Genomic DNA, 12,630 nt, shown 5'->3' with positions numbered 1-12,630 from the left:
AAATAGAACGAGATTTTTGATATTGAAAATATTTTCATTTTGCTCGAATCAAGTTGATTTGGCGGTTTTTCATTGTATATCTCAACAAATTAATTATTGCTCCAGTCAGTAGTGTATACTTATCAAAAAGTTAATTAATAAACTCAATTTAACTTTTCTCTTCTCACCATTTCGCTCTAATAACATTGATACCAAAATGTACTTACACGGTTTTTAAGAACAAATATTCTCAATTCAAGAACAATGTACTGACTATTTCTCTCGGTGTATTTGTCTTTTAAGCAAAAACCTATTGCGCCGTCAAATGAAATACAATGAAAACAACCAAGGTCTTTATACAAATACTAAGTACCATTGATTAGGCGTATAAAGAAAATCTTTTATTGTTTAATACCAAAAATATGAATCATTCTTAGGCTTTGGATAGTTTAACAAAAAATAGATTAATAGGAAAATTGCGTTACATTTTTAAAGCCCGAAAAAACCCCGCCAGATTTATTAGAGTTTAAATACGACTCATTTATGTTATTAATTGAGGATAATTAATAAATTTGACTCAGCATTCTGACTAAGTTTCTCTAGAGGGCATGTTAGCCATTTCCATCAGGCAGTGTCTGCGAATTCCAGCCATCAACTTGCACATAAACACCTAAAAGCATTGCAACCCTCTGTTTTGACATTGCAGCTCGAATGTTGCTTTGTTGGCAATTCCATTTTCCACAATGTTGCACTTTTCCCGAGAAATTTAGCTCATTTCATGGGCGCACATATTTCATATGCGGCCGTAAAGTGTCTCGAATGGGAAAAATTAGGGGGATGGGGATGGCGAAGATCGGGGACTATTAACAGCCCCACGGCTGGAGCCATTAACTCCGGGCCGCGAAGCAGAAGGTGGTGGCTAACGAAACCGGCCTCCTGCATCGAAACGGGCGATGAGAAATTGTGCCATGTCTGGCCGGGATCCCCGGCTAAATTCAAGATCACGCCGGTGCGCAGACATAATTTTCATGATCATAATTCGCCCGCCCCTTGGCAGCCGTCGGGCATCTTAATAACCTCATTTCATTTCTAGATCTGCTCCCGGGTTCTATCTTCGGGCTGCATTATATTTATTTTGCGTGCAATTTGTTTGATCTGTGCGCGTAATTAACTCTGTCTGCATGCAACGCGTCGTCCGAAAACGGTCTATGAATAATAACCCGGCCCCAACTCCGAGGGAGAAATATATACACACTTAAATATTTCCCGGCGAATTATGATTTTTCGTTTGATGGCCACCGAGAGAGCGAGGTTGGCATTCCGTATCGCACTTTGAAGTGTGTCTAATTGGGCGCCAGTTAAACGAGTCCTGAGAGTCTGTGGGTCCCACATCGATATCACAGATAAATTGATGTGAAATATATACCGGAATATTTTGGTTTCAATGTTCTCAATATCAGAACAAAATATTGAGAGGAGAAAGGTTAAATTGAGTTTATTTTACAACCTTTTGATACGTATACAAAATCAAAAGTTTAGTGGTTTCGATAAACAATGATAAAATGTAATAAATTATAAAAAATGTTGTTCTATTTATAAGAACATTTTCAAATCAGAGGAGAACGTCAAAAATCTCTCTGTGAAATCTCCTTTTACTGTGATAGGATAGACGTTTATATATTAAAATAAATTAGATTAATCCTTGGAAATCTGAACCTTAATTTGTATCCCATTCAGTTGGTTAAATTAATTTTAGTTACAAAGATATTCTTTGACATTTAGGTAATTATTTTTTACAGAACTCTAAATCTAATATTTATGCAATACAATATTTTACTGATCTACTTTGAGTTCTGACTACTTTTGCAGCCTATAAGTATGAGTTTGCCTAATTGGGCGCCTCGAAAGGAAAGTTGATAGTTGTGCGGAGGAACCACCGTTAGTCCCCGGAAAAGTCACGGCAATCGACACTGCAGTTTTATTGATATGAAAATGGAAATGGGAATGGTTTCTCGTCTCCAGAGAACAAGCGGCCATCGTGTAGCGCGTTTTATGGCACCCACAAATTCCGTGCTAATTGTTGCACCGCGAATCCGAACTGGTTTCCAGGTCCCAGCCTTCGCGGGCACTGCAGCCTCCTCCCCCGAGTAGTTTGCTTCAATTTTGCCTCAATTATTTCGCTTGTTTGTTTATAGAGGAATCTTTAATCTCGGCGCTGGTGTCGCTGCCAGCCTTGACTCCTTGACTTGCCTTGGCTCCTGCTCCTGCTCCTGCTGCCGCTCACATGCGTGGCCAAGATCTAGACAACACCTACGATGGAGATGGCTATGGCGGGAGGGACGGAACCCGTCCCTATATCTATGATCGCGGCAGGCGAGGAGAACGCGGCTGCTGCCCTGGACAAGTGTTTCGAAAAATGGATTATTCATGTTGTCCTTGCCAGGCATTCGGCGGCTTTTGCTCTGCCTTTTGCCATGTTGCTGCCGCAGTTGTTGATGTTGCAAGTTGCTCTTGTGCCCCGATCTCTCTGTTGCCGTTGTCATTGTTTTTGAAGTTTCTGTTGTTGTTCTGAGTTGAAGATCGGTGACTGGTTGAGTTCTCCTCAAGATGGAGTCGCCGATTGCGGGATGCTTCAGTGCGGGTTTTACAGAGGAGTTTTGTATATACTTGCAATGCAAATCAATATATATATATAAATCGGGTACTTACCAGCATTATCACACAAGAATCTTCCCGATCTGTAAATAATTTTTCTATCATCCGAGTGAGCGTAACACATGATATGAGTGGCCTCTTGTGCGTCTATCTATCCCCCTGGCTAAATATATATCGGCCTCTCTGTGGATGCACATAGCTGGCCCTAATAAATTTATAAAGCCTGATATTATCGCGGCATCGTAATCGTAACTCAGTCCCCCATCCCGCCGATGGAGTTCGAGTTCCAGTTCCAGATAAAGCGGATGAGGCGGTGGCATCATTTGCATTTGAAGGAAACGATGCCACACGCACAGAGCGACGAGGAGGAGTGGTATCTTTATAAGAAACGTTATGGGCATCATAATGATGATGTTCAATTGCAGCTCACGGCGAAAAGCATTCCCAGATCGATTCTAATTTCGAAGCGTTAAGGTGTGAAAATACCTACAAGGCAGTCGGATTGATGGGGTCGCTGAAAATGTGGATTCCGGGACTGTAGTGGGTATGGGAATTCCCCTCCCTCCATCTGTCTATGTGTCTGCAGTGCCACCCGAAAGATGCTGCCGAGTCTGGCTGTCATTAGCGGTATTCAAATCATAACATAAATACACTTGTCGTCTGTCGAGGGCTCTTTCACTCCGTCCTCCCCTCCCCGGGAGGATTATGACAGGGCCAAAAAGGGGAGTCTGTCGGTCTGGCTGTCTTCGGTCTTCTGACACAGGCAACTTGTTGGCTGCATTTCATTTTGATAACTTGTCAAAATAGTCTGGAGCTCGAGTGGCATGATAAATGCGGCCAGACAGCGCGAAAGCCACTGACAAAGTGTTGAATGCCTGTGCCACTTTATTATTGCCATTAAGTGAATGCCGCCATTTCGGGCTCTCGGCCTTGCCAGTTGGCTTTACGACCCAGCTGGGTGGTTGCCTATGCAACTTTGGTAGCATAAACTTGTCAGGCAATGTCATAAAACCGCACCCTCTCCAGCCTGCTGATCAAAAATCGAACATTTCGCCTCCCCCAAGAGGTTATTCCCCAACGGTCAGAAGCCCGAAATATTGTTGTAATATTTGCCAAAATTATTTGCCGGTCAGCGGATATTGATTCGCCCAAATGAGAAAAGGAATGAGTCAATGGACACTCAGAAAAACCAGTTTGTGCTATAAGAACAAATATTTCTGACAAATATTATTGAAAATTTTTTGAGTTACATTTAATTTTACATTACCCCTTAAAAGCAAATGCTTACTAAATGAAAAAATTGTATCTTGAAAGTGTTTCATAGCTCTTAAAATTTGAGTTTATACTTGCCATTTTGAAGATTATTAGGCAATATTTTCAGCATTTGGTGTATCTAACTCAAATACATTGTTGTCTTAAATTACAAAATATTTTTCTAAGTGCAAAAGGGCTTTCCTTCTCCCGAACAGCCTGACCATCCCCCGGCCCTCGCCACTTACCTTAATGTGCTGGACTGATTGGAATATGATATCGGAATCGGGTTTTATGGCGGCTCAGCTTTTATTTATTTACAAGTCGAGCTTCGACCTCTCAACTCTCCCGGGACGCATCGCAGTCCGCCCCCGCCCACTGCCCCGCCCACTCGACATCCTGGCATGTTCAACTAATAAAGTCCTCTCGTGCCGCCGCTTCTTCTTTTGCGGGACATGGCTTAATTTGTTAGACGTTATCGCTTCCGCTTAAAGCCAACTGCCGGCGAGTGCAACAAAATGCATTCGCAGTTGCAACTGCAACTGCAGCAACTAGTTTTGGCCTTCGCAGGGGGTGGGGTGGAGGGGCAGGGACACGGTCACGTGCAGCGTGCAATAAGCGAAACATATTCGCATGTTGTCCGATCGGAGCAGCCGCGTTATCGATACTTGCGTGGCCTTGGCGACCGGCAGGAAAACATTGATATCGATGGGGACACGGATGTACGGACGAGTGTATATCTATGTTAATGTGTAGTGCTGGGTTCTGTTTATTGCTAAGGAGATTCGCAATCGCTGCGGGCTAAATATTAATTAAAAGTAGTTGATTTTAAAATATCAGCCCTAGTTATCCAAGCGAAGTAATTCCTTGCGACAAATACTTAGTACAAAGGAATAACTAATACTTACTAAAAACTTACATTTAGATTAAATTAATGTGTACTGAGTATACAAATTTTTAGTTGGATTAAAAATCAAGCAAAGACAATTTGTTTTTCCCTTAAAATTGTATGCCACTAGGTCATTTTTTTGCCAAACTGACTAGATTTGTTTCAAAAAGTCGTTGAAACGTTAACTTAAAAAAGTTTATTGCAATCGGGGAAAAGTTTTTTACCGGTATCGATTGACATAACAAAATATTTGCCACGCCCACTCCAACGCCCACAAACGCCCATAGCCCATTACCATATATTGAAATCGCGGGTAGGTGGCGCTTTACAATTTCGGTGAGTAACGGGTATCTGAAAGTCCAGGCAGTCGACAATAGCGTTATTTCTTGTTTTGTTTCAATATTAGTTTATTCAGGGTATTTTCATTGACCAATCTAAACAAAATAGTTTACAGATTAGATTTCAGCTTCACTGTACACGGTTAAAACTTTGCAATGGCTTAGCAGAGTAGTAGTAATTTCTCGAAGACCGCTTTTAAAGTATCCTGGATGTTCTTATTTCTGCTTTTGAAAATTTTTGAATTTTTGAAATTAAGCCCGTTTTATATGCAACTAAATTAACTAAACTAAATTAAGTTAGCCTACTAAAAATACGTAGTCGAAGGCACCGCAGCTAGTACTACTCCCCTATGTTAGTCTTAGTTTTGTAAAACTTACACAGAGAAAATTCAGACGTTCTCATCGGAGTTGAAAATGTTCTTAAAATTAGATCGACTTTTTTTTATTTCGCTCGAATCAAGTTGAATTGGCGGTATTTACATCGTATATCTCAACAATTAAACTATTAGTCCAGTCCAGTGTATACTTACAAAAAAATGTTAAGTAAACTCAATTCACTTTTTCTCTTCTCACCATTTCGTTCTAATATTGATGTACTTGAATACTTCTCTCTGTGTACTACCTTAAATAAATAAATAAATATGCAACTAAAATAAATAATTACTTATGTCTTAGGAAATAGTTTTAAACCGGCATACTTTAAACCTTTGTGCAAATCGAGATCAAACCTTAAAATCTTAAAATGATCTTAAGAATACCATGAACTAAGAGACTTTTCTGCGTTATTCCTATGAACCGAGTTCCTATTAATCTAGCGGCAATAACGTGTTTGAAATTTTGAATATATAGCTTTCACTGCAGACGTCGAAAAACCGTTCCAATAAGCTAACGCAAAAAAACTCTGGATTCGGAATCCTCATAGCCTCTCACTTAACGTCCCTTTGGCAACGTAAACTTACTTCAGGTCTCACATCCAAAGAATTCAAATTAGTTTTGTTTTTAATCGATCGCCATTTCCAGCCCCATTTTTATTGAACTGATGTGCTCTTTATCCGCATTTACAGAAAGGTGGTACACTTTTGATTGGCAGACCTCGGTACTTTGTTTTGGCCCTTGAAGAGAGCACTCGACTGAATTAACGGTTACACGGGGGAATTGACCAGAAGATCCTGAAATCCTTCTGAAGCCTAGCAGGTGTACAGGCCGTATGGCCAACAGGCGGGCCCGCTCGGCCCACAACCTTTGGGTCCACCACAGCAAGAGTAGCTACAGGGTCCCAGAGACAAGGCGCAAGGGCCACACCAAGGTCCGCACCAGGGACCACAGGGTCCGGAAGGTCCGTAGCCATAAGGACCGCACCCAAAGCCGCCGCACATAGTTTTGAGAATACTATAAATTATGTTTTTGGTACAGAATAACTTCACAAATAATTCGTCAGCACACTCACCTAAATTTAACCGAAAAAGGAATACAAAAATTTTAAGAGTAAACTCAGAATTTGGATAGTAAATTTTTATAAAAAGATTCTCAGTTCTGTGCGGCCTGACCTGAGAGCTCCAGATGAAAATTACGACTGATCGTTGAGCACTGTTTTGCCTGCTACATAAATGTCTTGATTCAAAGTTGAATTCATAGCTTACTAGATCCATGTTTTAAGTCCAACTGATTTTACGTTTGAGTAAGTGGTATCTGATAGTCGAGGCTGTCGACTATAGCGTTTTCTCTTGACTTAAAGATTGAAATTTATACAATAAAAATACCACAGAATTTGGGAATCACCTATAAGTTCAAGAATATAAAACTTAGTTAAAAACTCATTTCATTAATTCTTTTTGTTTATTTTTTGAAACAATATGTTGTATTTTGTTGCTGTTGGGCCTTTCAAAAGTTATTTGAGCCTTATAGTGCACCTATAACAACCCAGAAAAAAGAGGAAAACTTAGCAAGTGCACTATTTCCAACAACTCAATCGATGCCTATGACCAGGAGAAAAGCCTTGGGGTGGGACGTGGGCAGCTCCAGAAGTTTTCCCGCCGCAAAAGGAGATCTCCCAACTGCGGAAAGGGACGCTGGAGATGGATGAGTGGACAGGCGGATGGCCAGAGAAAAAAAAACAATGAAAGGAACATAAATTGCATATGAACCTGCAGCCAAGTCGCAGTTGGCTGCACTCCATCTCGTTCTGCGACTCCTGCTCCATGTTTCTTGGCTTCTTCCAGCTCCTTGGCCTTTTCCGGCTGCGCTCCACTTGTCGCTGCTGCCGTTGTCATTCCTTTTAATTTCATTTATTTTGCAAAATACAATTTAATTTGATGTGAATGCAACTGACAACTGGCAGCAGCAGCGGCAGGGGCAGAAAAAACCATCGACGAACGACAAAAACGGAGGAGCCGGTTGCGAAATGGCCATAAGGCAAATATTGAACTACAATAATCATCATCGGCATCGCAATCGGATTGGGAATCGGTGGAGCGGCCATATCAGCCGCCATTTCTTTCCCCATCATCATCATCATCCGCCGCAGCAGCAGCAACATCGCAGCAGCAGCAGCAGCAGCAGCAACATCGCAGCAGCAACATGAAGGGGAAGAGACAGCAGACAGAAGACAATCAAGCGCAAAAAGCGAACGAGCAATTGTGGCACACGGATGAGCCGGGCCAATGATTGTCATGAAGATAACAAAAGTTGCCTTTTTGCATACCAAACATCGCCAGCGACAACAGCAGCAGCAGCATCGGCAGTTGCTGCACCGCAGCAACATGTTGCTCAAAACTAACAAAGTATTGATTGCGCAGATTGCAAGTGGATGTGGATCACTCGTCGTCGATGTCGCCGACAGTCGTCGACAGCGACATGGATTGTCATCCAACTCCTGCGATGGCAACAGCAAGAGCAACAACAGCAACAGCAACAGCACGGCAGCAACATCCAACATGCAGCAGAGCCGTCTGCAATCATACATCCTCCGCATGAAACAAAAGTCATTTAGTTATTGTTGCCGCTGCCGAGGCTCAGATGCCAGCGATATATCCCCCGATTTATCCCCGGCCAGAGCCAAAGCCAATGCCCAGGCTCAGATACAGATACATCTACCGCGATGCCTCGATGACGCCGTCGACAGTCCCATCCGCTTATCAAACTTCAAACAAATCATTTTGTTGGCGGCCTTGTAGGCAGCATTGCCAAAGTCGAAGGCCCGAGGAGGGGCCGCGGCTCTAAAGGAGGCCAGCGGGAAAGCTGGCCGGCAACTGAATGGCTGATTAACCGCTGAGAGCCAGCATTGTTCAGATATATGGTTATAAGCATGCAGATTCCTTTAAAGTCTGCAGAAACTTTTTTAATATGCATGCAGATTCCTTTAAACGCTGCAGAAACTTTCATCTGCTTGATGAACATCTTTTTTTTAAGTATTACATTAATTTTAATCAACTTTAACTATACGGCTTGCAATTTAAAATCATGGTAAAAGATATGTTTTTATTATTAGAATTTTGTCAATTGCTTATACATTTAAATGTGAACAATTGTTATAAAGTAAGAAGTTACATTCAGTTGGGAAGGAATGCAGAAGCACCTAAATATAACAAATAAAATTTATTTATTAAGATACCACAGAAATATATAATAAATATGAATAATTTAGTTTGAAACTATTTGTTTTTCTTTTTTGCACGTTTTTACCCAAAATGGATTAGGTTATGTATTTTTGTTGTCCCTATTAAAACAATGACTTATTCTTTTACGATAAGACATTCCTCAGAGCTATCAAGCATTTTCGTGTCGTCATTTTAGCCAAACTCCGCCATTCGAAGATTTCAAGATTTCAGCTTCCCATCGCGAAATGATGGGGATTGGAGATTTGCAGCGCAAAATCGAAACAAAAATGGAAGAGTCGAAAACAGGAAAAATGAAGCGAACATCGTCATTATTTCCAAGACGGCGACGTGAGCGCGGCAAAAAATTATTGAATTTGAATCCGGCAGCTGCCATTCGCATCTTGAGGCATCTCCACTGATGCGATGCATTTTCGCAGGGCCAGGGGAATGGTGGAGGGGCGGAGGGACGGGGAGCCGGGGCGGAACGCGTTTTGCACTTTGCGTTGATTGGAAGAATTCTGAAAGGAGACGGGCTCTGGGTGCAGCGGAATTATAAAAGTTGCCACCAGGGGCGGAGCAAAGTAGATAGGGAAAAATCTTTAAAATTGAAAAGAATATGGTTAACCTTAAATAACTTAGAGGATTTTGTTTATAAGAAATTTTGGTAAATATGTATATTTCAAATTTTACAATTTAATAAAAAAGTCTTTTTAAAATAAAACTCGCAAATAAGTAATGAATACTTTTATTCCCCCTTTTTTGTTCCTAATAAACATGATCATTTTGTTGTGTCTGATAACTATGAGTTTTATTAAAAAGTTAGTAGTTTCACATCCCATTTTAATATTAACCTTGCCATTATTTATTATAACTCATTTGTTAGAGACCAAAAAGCGTTGGGTCAAAAGCACATCCCTCGTCCTGACATGGGTTAAGTGGCCTGCCATTTTCCACATTCCGACAAATGAATTTTTATGATGCGACTGCAGTTTAAGCTGGGGGTGTGGGTGCTTCCAAATCGAAATAAGAGTGGGAAAGAGCTGACTAATTTGATAGGGGGGAAAACGGAACCGGCATCGTCCGAAATTATTCATATTTACAGTGTCTCGGTTAACCGACAAACCGAATGGCAGAGAGTGTTTCGTCCATTTATTATTTGTGGCCGTCGCGCGGACAAACACCAAATGGAACCGCCTTTCGCACCGGCCACTAAACAAATGAGCATCGCAGTCCAATTAAAATAATAATTACATTTCTAATGTAACTGCAATTTGTGTTTGCGAAAAAGTGCGCCCAGCCCCCTCGAATGGCATAAATATTAATGACGACGAAGAGAAACGGGGCTCCCAAATGGAAGGGGATTTTTCCTGCATATTTACCGTCAGAGGGGGTCCCGGCAAATGTGCGTGTCGATAAATGTTTGCATTTCCCAAACCCACACACACTCCCGCACAAATGAAAACTCAGACGGTTGGGAAATTGTTGGCTCTGCGGCAAAGTTGGGATAAAATGGCTAAAATACCTGTGTCTGTGGTCAACTGTTCATATTTACATTCTAAATAAATAATATTCTAATTTGACAAAGCAAACGGTAATTTATTAAAATTGTTAGTTGGCCAGCGCAAGTTGCATTGATCCCAAACAACCATGCAAGGGCCGAGGTTCAAAAAGGCCATCGAGGTTGGGCCAATTACAGATACTTTCAGGTCTTACGATACTGGTTCTTAACACTGGACCGAGGAGAAGAAACAAGAGTAATTGCCCCGACTAAGGTGAGAACTTGGTTGTAAGACAATACCTGCATTGGAACTAACGAATTTTATGATACAGCAACAAAAAGGGATAATAAACAAATCGGTGAACCACTTTTATTAACACTAAATTGCGAAATAAAAGCTTTAGAACAGGAATATTCATAAATTAGTTTATTAAATAATATAATAAGAAATAATACTTCAACTAGGAAAATTTACTTCCATTTTGAAGCAAGTCAAAAAATGATACATTTTCATATCTAAGTAAGCTTTAAGTGGGTCCTTTTAAAATAATATGAAATCAAGATTAATATAAAACAAATTATATTTAAATTAGGAAAAGGTGTTAAGTTTAAAAATGTAGTGAAAATACAAGAACTCTTTAAATCTAAGTACGCTTAAAGTGAGTCCGTTCAAAGGGACATGTGATTATGTCGCTGTTACTGAGGTTGCGACTGGCACCCATAATCGTCCTTCCCCACTCGGTTCGAATAAAATGGAAAACCGCCAGCACCGCAGCGGTAACTTTCCACGCCAGTTGTCAGCTGAATGGACAAAAAGAAGGGGTTTTCCTTCCCCAAAATTACTGCAACGCCAGCGAGCGAACGGTTTTTGGGGGTTTGAATGCATTATGAATATGCGCGAGTGTGCCAAATGGAGCCCGGCTCCTCCGGAAAGGGGATTATGTCCCGGCGAGGTAGAGTACCCAACATCATTTCATATGCAAAGCTGGGTGGTGGCTGTCTGAGAGAATTGTCCACCCAAAGCCAACCACCAACATGGCCAACCACTGCGCCCAGACATGTTAGGGGCTGCCATCCGAGCATGAGCAATTTGCATTTGGAACCCTGGCTAGGATTGGTTATTAGCGAGATTTATGGACATCATATTTGCGCCTGTCTGGCGCAGGAGCCCCGAAACCCCAGAAACGAAATCAAAACCCGAAGCCGAAGCATAGCGTATCCATTCTGCAACCCCATTGTTTACTTAGAATACACTTGGGGACAAAATATTACTTTAAAATGTAAAGTGCGTATAAAAGTTCCCCAAAAACCAAATTTGAAGTATTTGATATACCAGCATAATCGGGCTAAGAAATCTAATTTAAGTATTAATCTACTTCAAGTAACAAAATTAAAATATTTAAAAGGATTATGTAAAACCATTTGATTCCCATTTTCTGAAGTTTAGAGATCCTTACATATTATTAATAATTTATATTCTTTTTTAAGATAAATCTATAAATTCTAAATAGACTTCGTTAGGCTTAATTTATACCAATACTAAAACGGAATTTTGTTGTTATATTAAACCAACTAATCTCAAAATCCTGAGATTGATTTTAAGGAACACCCCAAAATACTCTATATTTTACAATTATTTTTTTGTCTGCACAAGCTGGAGAGCCCCCGTTCGTGTGTGGATTGAAGAGATATTAAAATGAATATTTTGCGGATAACATGAAATTGAAATTGCCTGCGACTCGACTCAACTCGACGCAACTCGGATGACGATGGCGGCCTGTTAACTCGCCAGTGGCCGGGTCGTTGCTTATGGCCCAGCATTCCGATAACAATGAGGATGACGACGAGTCGGGGGACGAGGATGGGTGTGGGAATGGGTATGGGAATGGGTATGGGTATATGGGTATGGATATAGGTATACGGAGATGACGTTGGCTCCCATTTGCTGCTATCGTGTAATGTGTTTAGCGGTGCGACAGAGGCGGCTGGGGATGGGAATGGGGACCGGGGGGATCGGGAACAGAAGCTCTGCCACTGCGGCTCCTCTGTAGATTTCCATATTAATAAATGGCCACGGCTGCCGTTGCAACATCCCATTCCAGAAGCGGGGACCGGGAATCGGGGCAGAGTTATTTATTGGCAGGCGTGCTCTCAATAAAATTATGGTTCATGCAGATTATGCGAGTGCAGAAACTTGTTTGCCACAGCCACTGGAGGGTTGAGCGGGGCAGGGTGGAGATGGGGACCTGGCCAAGATTATTGTGGCCATGTTGCAGAACCGAATCGAACTGAACAGAACAGGCAGCATCGGGGAATATGTAAAGTGGACTTATCAAAATGGAGATGATGCCGCAAGTTGAGGATGGTCTGGAATGATTTTGGCAAATCCCTAATGGGCTTATGTGTGGGTGTAGGGGTGAGTAT

General features: G+C 41.4%; 1 long non-coding RNA gene across 1 annotated transcript; it reads right to left on the bottom strand.

Annotated features, from left to right (window-relative positions):
• Positions 1-6,103: 6,103 nt before the first annotated feature.
• Positions 6,104-6,716, bottom strand: LOC119547985. The gene is made up of 2 exons (XR_005219262.1): positions 6,560-6,716; positions 6,104-6,501 (listed from the first exon to the last, which is right to left on the bottom strand). It is a non-coding gene; the product is annotated as an uncharacterized LOC119547985 (long non-coding RNA).
• Between the last annotated feature and the right edge of the window lie 5,914 nt (positions 6,717-12,630).

The sequence above is a fragment of the Drosophila subpulchrella genome, chromosome 2L (genome assembly GCF_014743375.2).
Source record: "Drosophila subpulchrella strain 33 F10 #4 breed RU33 chromosome 2L, RU_Dsub_v1.1 Primary Assembly, whole genome shotgun sequence".
Taxonomy (NCBI): Eukaryota; Metazoa; Arthropoda; class Insecta; order Diptera; family Drosophilidae; genus Drosophila; species Drosophila subpulchrella.
The sequence above is the reverse complement of the archived record's forward strand: the minus strand, read 5'-3'. Positions and strand labels throughout refer to the sequence as shown.